This window comes from Mus caroli, chromosome 18, assembly GCF_900094665.2.
Source record: "Mus caroli chromosome 18, CAROLI_EIJ_v1.1, whole genome shotgun sequence".
Lineage (NCBI taxonomy): Eukaryota > Metazoa > Chordata > Mammalia > Rodentia > Muridae > Mus > Mus caroli.
The window spans coordinates 6,831,572-6,841,824 of NC_034587.1; positions in this window are offsets into that span (position 1 = coordinate 6,831,572).

The window sequence follows — 10,253 nt, forward strand, 5'->3', positions numbered from 1 at the left end:
ATACGTGTCCCATTTATTAAAGGGCATGAATGTATATCATATATATGTGTGTGTATACATATACATATATATATATATACACACACATATATATGAATATGTATATATATCAACAAAAGACAATAGCACCTTTTCCAAGTAGTTCATGGTTTAAAGGAAGATATAAACAGGGACTGGAAAGATGGCTTAGCAGTTAAAGGTACTGATTGTTCTTCCAGAGGACCAGGGTTCAAATCCCAGTACTCACATGGCCGCTCACAACTGTCTGTAACTATAAGATCTGACAGTCTCACACAGACATACATGCAGGCAAAATACCAATGCACATAAAATAAAAGTAAACAAATTTATTAAAGAGCATTTTTCAAAGAAGCAACATAAGATACATTAAAACATTGTAGGATTTTACTATTGTAGGGATTTGAATATGAATTTTTCTTTCTGAAACAATCTTGCTTTGAAGCTCCCCTGGCTTTGGAATCTCTTACCTTATTCCCTCACTTGCTGGAGTTAGATGTATGTAACACCATAGGTAGATGAATTTTTATGCTTAATTTCCAAACTCTTTGCCCTGCTCAGCCAAGGATCTTGAATCTAGAGCCTAGGGAGATATCTCAGTCGGTAAAGTGCTTGCTGCACAAGCATAAGGACCTGATTCAATCCTCAGAATTTTTTTTTTTTTTTCGAGACAGGGTTTCTCTGTATAGCCCTGGCTGTATAGCCCTGGAACTCACTCTGTAGACCAGGCTGGCTTCGAACACAGAAATCCGCCTGCCTCTGCCTCCCAAGTGCTGGGATTAAAGGCGTGCGCCACCACGCCCATCTCCTCAGAATTTATTTTAAAGACAGGACAGGGTGTGGTAGTATGTGTTGGTAGTTGAAAGCTGGGAAGGTGGACACTATTAGCCAGCATAGATCAGCTAGGCCAAGGGCAATTAGAGACGTTGGCCCAAGAAAACAAGATGGAGAACACCTGAGGCATGACCCCTATGACTGACCTCCAGCCTCCACATGCACATGTGCATATGTTCATGTTCATCCACTCACATAAAATACCCATACATATATAGTGCATGCACACACATACTTGAAGTTTCTCATACCTCTTTCTTTTGCTTTAAGTAAATAGTTTTTCAGTCTGGGGCCCAAACCTGCTGCTTCTGAATGCCCATGACTATTCCAACTTATATTCGTAGGGTTGATGTCCCAATTCCTCCACAGGAAGTCTTGCCTTGTTATAGGAGTTGGCCAGTTCAGGTCCATATCACCCATAGCTAGGAATATTAGCTAGGGTTACCCTAATCAATTCCTGGAAGTTTCCATCTTCTTAGGTTTCTAACTAATCCCAGAGATGCCCCACCTCACACATTTCAGTTGTCTCTCCCAGTACTCTCTTCCTCCATCTCCCCACACCTGATCCTTCTTGTTCCTATCTCCACCCCAAACCCTGTCCCCCTCCCTATCCACCTGTGATGTCTATTCTGTTTCCCCTTCGCAGTAACATCCACATGCCCACCTAAGCCCCTTGAGCCCTCCTTGTAACTTAGCTTCTTTGGGTCTGTGGATTGTAGCATTACTATCCTTTACTCCTAATGTCTACTTATAAGTGAGCACACACCGTGTTTGACTTTCTGGGTCTGGGTTACCTCACTCAGGATGATCTTTTCTAGTTCCATCCATTTATCAGCTAATTTTATGATGTTTTTAACAGCTGAGTAATATTCCATCATGTTAATATACTACATTTTCTTTACCCATTCTTCAGTTGAGGGACATCTAGGTTGTTTCCAGTTTCAGGCAACTATGAGTAAAGCTGCTATTTACACATTTGAGCTAGTGCCCTTGTGGGATGGTGGAGCATCTTTTGGGTATATGCCCAGGAGTCGGGTCTTGAGGTAGATCAATTCCCTAGTTTCTGAGAAATCATCATATTGATTTCCAAAGTGGCTATACAAATTTGTACCCCCACCAGCAATTGAGGAATGTTCCCCTTGCTCGACATCATGGCCAGCATGTGTTACAACTGTTACTTGTATTTTTGATCTTACCCATTCTGACAGATTTAAGATAGAATTTCAAAGTCATTTTAAATTGTATTTCTCTGATGGCTAAGGACATTGAGCATTTAAGTATTTCTTGGTCATTAGAGATCCCTCTATTGAGAATTCTCTCTAGGTCTGCGTGTCATTTTTAAATTGGATTATTTGGTTTGCTGATGTCTAGTTCCTTAAGTTCTTTATATATTTTGGATATCAGCCTTTTATCAGATATAGAGTTGGCAAAGATCTTTTCCCATTCTGTAGGCTGCGGTTTTTGTCCTTTTCATGGTGTCCTTTGCTTTAAGAAGTTTTTCAGTTTCTCATGAGGCCCTATTTATTAATTGTTCACCTTAGTGCCTGAGATATTGGTGTTATGTTCAGGAATTTGTCTCCTGTGCCAATGTGTTTAAGACTATTCCTCACTTTCTCTTCTATCAGGTTCACTGTAGCTGGCTTTATGTTGAGGTCTTTGATCCACTTGAACTTGAGTTTTGTGCAAGGTGATAGATATGGATCTATGTTCATTCTTCTACATGCAGACATCCAGTTAGACCAGCACCATTTGTTGAAGATGCTTTCTTTTATCCATTGCACATTTCCGGCTTCTTTAGCAGAATCACATGTCCATAGGCGTTTGGCTTTACTTCTGGTTCTTCAATTTGATTCCATTGATAAACCTGTCTGTTTTTATGACAATATCAGAACAGTTTGAGATCAGGGGTGGGGATACATATGGAAGTTCTTTTATTGTACAGGATTGTTTTAACTTTCCTAGGCCTTTTTCGTTTTTCCAAATAAAGTTGAGTATTCTTTCAAGGTCTGTAAAGAATTGTGTTGGAATTTTGATGGGAATTATATTGCATGTGTAGATTGCTTTTGGTAAGATGGCCATTTTTACTATGTTACTCCTACTGATCCATGAGCATAGGAGATCTTTCCGTCATCATATATCTTCTTCAATTTCTTTCTTCAGAGACTTGAAGTTCTTCTCATACAGGTCTTCCACTTGCTTGGTTCGAGTTACATTAAGATATTTTATACTATTTGTGGCTATTGTGAAGGGTTTTATTTCCCTGATTTCTTTCTCAGCCTGCTTATCATTTGTATATCGGAAGCCTACTGATTTTTGTTTTAGTTAATATTGTATCCAGCTACTTTGTTGAAGGTGTTTATCAGTTGTATGTGTTTTCTTGTAGAATTTTTGGGATCCCTTATGTGTATTGTCATATCATCTGCAAATAACGATAGTTTGACTTTCTTTCCAAATTTTATCCCCTTGATCATCTTTAATTGACTTATTACTCTAGCTAAAACTTCAAGTACTATATGGAATAAATATGGAGAGAGTGGACAGCCTTGTTTTGTCCCTGTTTTTAGTGGAATTGCTTAAGTTTCTCTCTAATTTTTTTATTTGTTTTTGTTTTTTGAGACAGGGTTTCTCTGTGTAGCCCTGGCTGTCCTGGAACTCACTCCGTAGACCAGGCTGGGCTCAAAATCAGAAATTTGCCTGCCTCTGCCTCCCAAGTGCTGGGATTAAAGGCCTGTGGCACCACACCCGGCTAATTCGATGCTAGCTATAGGCTTGCTGTATATTGCTTTTATTATGTCTATGTACCTTATATCCCTAATATCTCCAAGACTTTTATTATGGAGGAGTGTTTTGACAAAGGTTTTTAAGCATCTAATGAGATGATCATGTGGGGTTTTTTGTTTATATGACAGTTTGATTATATGATATGCAGCTTGTTTATATTGACAGATTTTCATATGCTGAACCATTCCTGCATCTCTGAGGTAAAGTCTACTTGATCTTGATGGTTGATCTTTTTGGTGTGTTCTTGGATTCAGTTTGTATTTTATTGAGTATTTTTGAATCAATGTTCATGATAGAAATTAGTCTGAAATTCTCTTTCTTTGAGTCTTTGTGTGGTTTAGGTATTAGGGTGACTGTGGCCTTATAGAATGAGGTTAGCAATTTTCCTTCTGTTTGTATTTTGTAGAATAGTTTGAGGAGTATTGGTATTAGCTTTTCTTAGAAAGTCTCATAACATTCTGTATAGTGTGTACTTTTTTTTTTCTTATAAAAAACAACATTTAATTGGGCTGGCTTACAGGTTCAGAGGTTCAGACCATTACCATCAAGGTGGGAACATGGCAGCATCCAGGCAGGCATGGTGCAGGAGGAGCTGAGAGTTCTGTCTTCATCCAAAGGCTGCTAGTGGAAGACTGACTTCCAGGCAACTAGGATGAGAGTCTTAAGCCAACACCCACAGTGACACACCTATTTCAACCAGGCCACACCTCCAGATGGTGCCACTCCCTGGTCCGAGAATATACAAACCATCACATTCCACTCCCTGGCCCTCATAGACTTGTTCAAAAACATGAGTCTATGGGGGCCATACTTAAACATAGCATAATGCAAAATGCATTTAGTCCAACTTTCAAAGTCCTCATAGTCTATAGCAGTCTCAACAATGTTAAAAGTCCAAAGTTCAAGGTCTCTTCTGAGATTCATCCAACTAATTAACTGTAATCCCCAAAGCAATACAGGAAACCAGCTGAGCAAACTCCAAACTCTGTATCTCCATAGCTGATGTCAAAGCAGTCTTCAGATCTCCACTCCTTTTTCATCTTTGTTGACTGCAACAAACTGCTTTCTCCTCGACTGATTCCACTCCCTGTTAGCAGCTTTCCTCAGCATGTATCCCATGGCTCTGGCATCTTTAACATCTTTGAGTCTCCAAGGCAATTTCATTGTTACAGCTTCTTGTTTCAGCGTCTGGGATTCCACTTGATCTTTTGGACTCTTTCTAATGACTGGCATCACTTCTCCAGCTTTGCCCTCTGTAGCACTCTAAGCTCAGGTTGATCCACTCCACTGCGGCTGCTGTTCTTGGTGATCATCCCATGGTACTGACATCTCCAGTACACCAGGGTGTTCCACTCCAACTAGGCTTCACCAATAGCCTCTCATAGGCTCTCTTCATGGTGCCAAGCCTCAAATCCTTTGCATGACCCCTTCAGTCCTGGGCCATCAACTACAGCTGAGGCTATACCTTCTCCAATGGCCTTCCATGACCTCTCACAGTGCCAAGCCTCAGCTGTTCTTCATGACACCTTCATACCTTCAAAACCAGTACCACCTGGATGATTCTTACACATTACCAAGTCCAGCTGCAGCATGAGGTACAACCTTGGCTATCTTTGGAACACAGCTTCTTTGTGCTCCCAGAACACACTTCCCAGAAGATTTAACCTCAGTGATGCTGGTCTCTTCATAATCACTGCTAATTTCTTAGCTCCAGCTAACCAGCATCAATTGTCCCAGTAGTTCCTTTCATTCTTAACTCTAGAGCCAGAGCCACATGGCTGAAGCTGGCAAGTTCTGCTGCTTGCAGGAATTAGAACATGACCCACTTGTACTATTATATTGTCACTGGCTTTCTGTTTTCCAAATCCTTCACTGCCTAAGCTTGGTTATCCTGGGTCTTGCTCTGTAGATTGGCCTTGAACGCAGAGATCAGCATGCCTGTCTCCTGGGAATAAAGGTATGTACCACCATTGACTGGATCTAAATTTAGCAGTGTAGGATCTTGCCCCAAGGTCCCACTCCCTTAATCTGTTATCTCCTAGAACTCAGGATTTTGCTCCATTTCACTTCCTGGTACCCCTTTAATACTTGAACCATATATTTTATATTTTTCCTTTCTAAACTTGCTATGCTTGTTCAAGCTTCTCTTCATAAGACAACCAGAGAACAAAGTCTCTGCTGGGCTTTTTTGAAACTTCCTTTGTCAATGCAATTAATCCAAGTCTCTTCACCTTAGCCTCAGGCAAACTTTTCAGACAAGGGCAAAAAGTAGTCACATTCTTCACCAAAATACCAGAAAACCAGTCTTTATGCCACATTCTGAAATTCTTCTCCTTTGAAATCTCTTGGGCCAGGTCAACACAGTTCAAATTACTCCCGGCAACAAAGTCTTCCATATTCCTACTAGGATGACCCATTAAGCCCCATTTAAATCATTTCACTGCTTTCTAAATCCAAAGTCCCAAAATCCACATTCTTTCAATACCCCAGTCCCAGTACCAACTTCTGTATTAGTTAGGGTTTTACTGCTGTGAACAGATACCATGACCACGGCAACTCTTATGAAAAACAATATTTAATTGGGCTGGCTTACAGGTTCATAGGTTCAGTCCATTACCATCAAGGTGGGAGCATGGCAGCATCCAGGCAGGCATGGTGCAGGAGGAGCTGAGAGTTCTATGTCTTCATCCAAAGGCTGTTAGTGGAAGACTCTAGTGTGTTCTTTTAAAAACACACTGGTTCCTTTGCCTGGGACCTCAGCCAGTGCTCCCAGCTTAGCTCCAAGATCAGCTGCTACTAGCCTCGCCCCCAATTTGCCTGTTCTTCGTTGCTAGCTTCACCAAGCTGTCAGCTATTGCCCCGACTGCTCTTTTTTGCTGTTCATCTTAGCTCTGCTCTCGGCAGCTTTATTAATTTAGAACTTGCTAGATAGCAAAATTGCTGGGTGAAGAATCTCCTGCCCTAGCCTTATTAGCTAGCTTATTTCCTCTGGCAGCAGAGGCTGCTGTTTCCAGCCACCCAAGACCTTATAAGTAGGGGAAATTTTCTTCTATGATTTTGGTGAAAATATTTTCTGGGTCTTTGAGCTGGGAATCTTTTCTCTCTTCTATTTCTATTACTTTTAGGTTTGGTGTTTTTTTTTTTCCATAGTTCCCCATATTTCCTGGATGATTTATGCCAGGAACTTTTTAGATTTACATTTTTCTTTTGACCAATGAGTCTTTTTCTTCTATCCCTGAGATTCATTCTTCCATTTCTTGTATTCTGTTGGTGATGTTACGTCTATAGTTCCTCTGTGCTTACCTAGACTTTCCATCTCCAGAATCTACTCAGTCTCTATTTTCTTTATTGCTTTTATTTCACTTTTCAGGTCTTGAATACTTTCCTTCACTATTTGTGTGTTTTTAAAAGGAATTTGTTGATTTCCTTTTGTTTTTTGTTTGTTTGTTTGCTTGCTTTTCCTCAATTTATTTAAAGGATTTTTAAAAATTTCTTCTTTAAGGACCTCTATCACTTTCATAAAGATGGTTTTAAGGTCTTTATCTTGTGCTTCAGCTGCATTGAAATACTCAGGCCTTACTGTCATAGGATAACTGGGCTCTGGTGGTGCCATATTGCCTTGGCTGTTGTATTTTTGCACTGGCATTTAGGCATCTGAAATTAGGGTAGTTATAGGTCTAGGTGCTGGTTTCTGTGTTTGCTTTTGTTGGATGTGTGTTTTGTTCCTTTGTTTCTGTTTCCACTTTGGTCTTCTGGCCTGCTTGACCTCTGAACCACTAGGGAGTCTCTGGCTAGGTTGAGGTTTGACTTCTGGCAACTTGCATAGCCTTTGGGGTAGCAGAGGTTCTCTGTTCTTCTGGTTGGCATGGCTTACACCTGAGCAATTGGAGACCACTGGAGTTGGAGGTAGAGGATAGGCCACAGGGTGGGGGAGGCATTAGAATGAGTCTTGGGAAACTAAGTTTAAGGAGTGGTGCAGTTCAGCTGACAGCTTACTGTCCTTCTGACTGGTTTGGCCTGCACCTGAGCATCTAGAGTGTGCTGGAATTGGGGGCAGGGGTTGTGAGGCAGAGGTGAGCAGTATCTGTAGAAAGGATCTTGGGGAACTGAGTCTAGGTAGTGGGATAGTTCAGTTGGCAGGGACTCACTCCACTTACTGTTTCTTATAAAGAATTATTTGCCATTTATATCATTGTGTAACAGGATCGTGGATCTTAGCACAACTGACTCCATGATTAAAGTGCCATTCAAGACTGTAAAATAGAACATAAACAACACCATCTGACAAAACTAAAACAAAGGCCCAATACATCAAAGTCTATAGTTCTCAAAAGCTCTCTAAATGCACTAACCTTGCTTTTTGGCTTCTGTAATTCAGCTTCTGGCTACCCGTTCTTGTTAACTGAAGTATGTCAACCCAGGACATGGTTTTTATGCTTAAAAGCTCACCCTGAGAAAGGCTCGGTGCTACATTAGGATCCTGAACATTCAGTATAGTGGCTGGCCAGCTAATAAAGACATTTTGTTGCTTTAAATCCATGTGTGAGCAGTCTTCTCTGGTGGATATTCCACAACAATTGTTTCTGTGACTTGATCTTCTTTGGCTACTTTGAATATACTTTCTTAATTTCTAATCTTGGTAAGTGAATTATATGCTTAACTGTGATTTTTTTCTTTTCTTTTTTTGTGTGTATATATGTACATGTGTGCAAGTGTGTATGTACATGTGTACAAATTAAGATCAGAAGTTACCATCAGGTGCCATCTTCAATTAATACTTTACTTATTTTCTTTCTGAAACAATGTCTCCTTAGACCAAGCTAGCCTTGAAATCATCATGTACCTAAAGATGCTGTTTAGTTCCTGCCTCCTCTTATGGACAAATATTTTTTGTAGATATCTCTTAATATCAAAGGACTCAATCCCCCCCCAAAAAGGCATAGACTAACAGACTGGATACATAAACAGGACCCAGCATTTTGCTGCATCCAGGAAATGCACCTCAGTGACAATGGCAGACACTACCTCAGAGTAAAAGGCTGGAAAACAATTTTCCAATCAAGTGGTTCCAAGAAACAAGCCATTTTAATATTGAATAAAATCAGCTTTTAACCAAAAGTTAACATAAAAAGATAAGCAAGGACACTTGATACTGGTCAAAGGAAAAATTTACCAAGATGAACTCTCAATTCTGAACACCTGTGCTCCAAATACAGGGCATCCACATTCATAAAAGAAACTTTACTACAGCTCAAAGCACATATTGCACCCCACACAATAATAGTGGGAGACTTTAACACCCGACTCTCAGCAATGGACAGATTATGGAAACAGAAACTAAACAGAGACACAGTGAAACTAACACAAGTTATGAAACAAATGGGTTTAACAGATATCTATAGAACATTTTATCCTAAAACAAAAGACTATAACTTCTTGGCACCTCATGGTACCTTCTCCAAAACTGACCATATAATCCGTCACAAAACAGGCCTCAACAAATACAAGAAGATTGAAATAATACCATGCATCCTATCAGATCACTACTGGGTGCGATGTATGCTTTGAGCTTTAGTAAAGTTTCTTTCAAGGAAAAGTGATTGTTACTTCCTGTTATTTTTGTTGTTAGGGGTGGAATTATGTTTGTGTGGCTATCTTCTTTTGGGTTTTTTGAAAGATTATTTTCTTACTTTTTCTAGGGTGTAATTTCCCTCCTTGTGTTGGTGTTTTCCATCTATTATCCTTTGTAGGGCTGGATTTGTGGAAAGATATTGTGTAAATTTGGTTTTGTCATGGAATATCTTCTTTTTTCTAAGGTAATTGAGAGTTTTGTTGGACATAGTAGGCTGGGTTGGCATATGTGTTCTCTTAGGGTTTGTATGAGATCTGCCCAGGATCTTCTAGCTTTCATAGTCTCTGGTATAATTCTGATAGGTCTGCCTTTATATGTTACTTGACCGTTTCCCCTTACCACTTTTAATATTTTTTCTTTGTTTAGTGCATTTGATGTTTTGATTATTATGTGACAGGAGGAATTTCTTTTCTGGTGCAATCTATTTTGAGTTCTGTAGGCTTCTTGTATGTTCATGGGCATCTCTTTCTTTAGATTAGGGAAGCTTTTTCCTATAATTTTGTTAAAGGTATTTACTGGCCCTTTAAGTTCAGAATCTTTGCTCTCTTCTGTATCTATTATTCTTAGGTTTCATCTTCTCATTGTGTCCTGTATTTCCTGGATGTTTTTGGTTAGGAGCTTTTTGCTTTTTGCATTTTCTTTGACTGTTGTGTCAATGTTTTTTGTGGTATCTTCTGCACCTGAGATTCTGTCTTCTATCTCTTGTATTCTGTTGGTGATGCTTGCATTTATGACTCCTGATCTCTTTCCTAGGTTTTCTAACTCTAGTGTTGTCTCCCTTTGTGATTTCTTTATTGTTTCTATTTCCATTTTTTGATCTTAAATGGTTTTGTTCATTTCCTGCACCTGTTTGATTGTGTTCTTCTGTAATTCTTTTTTTTTAACTTTTTTAATTGGGTATTTATTTCATTTACATTTCCAATGCTATCCCAAAAGTCCCCCACACACGCTCCCCCACCAACTTCCCCACCCACCCACTCCCACTTCT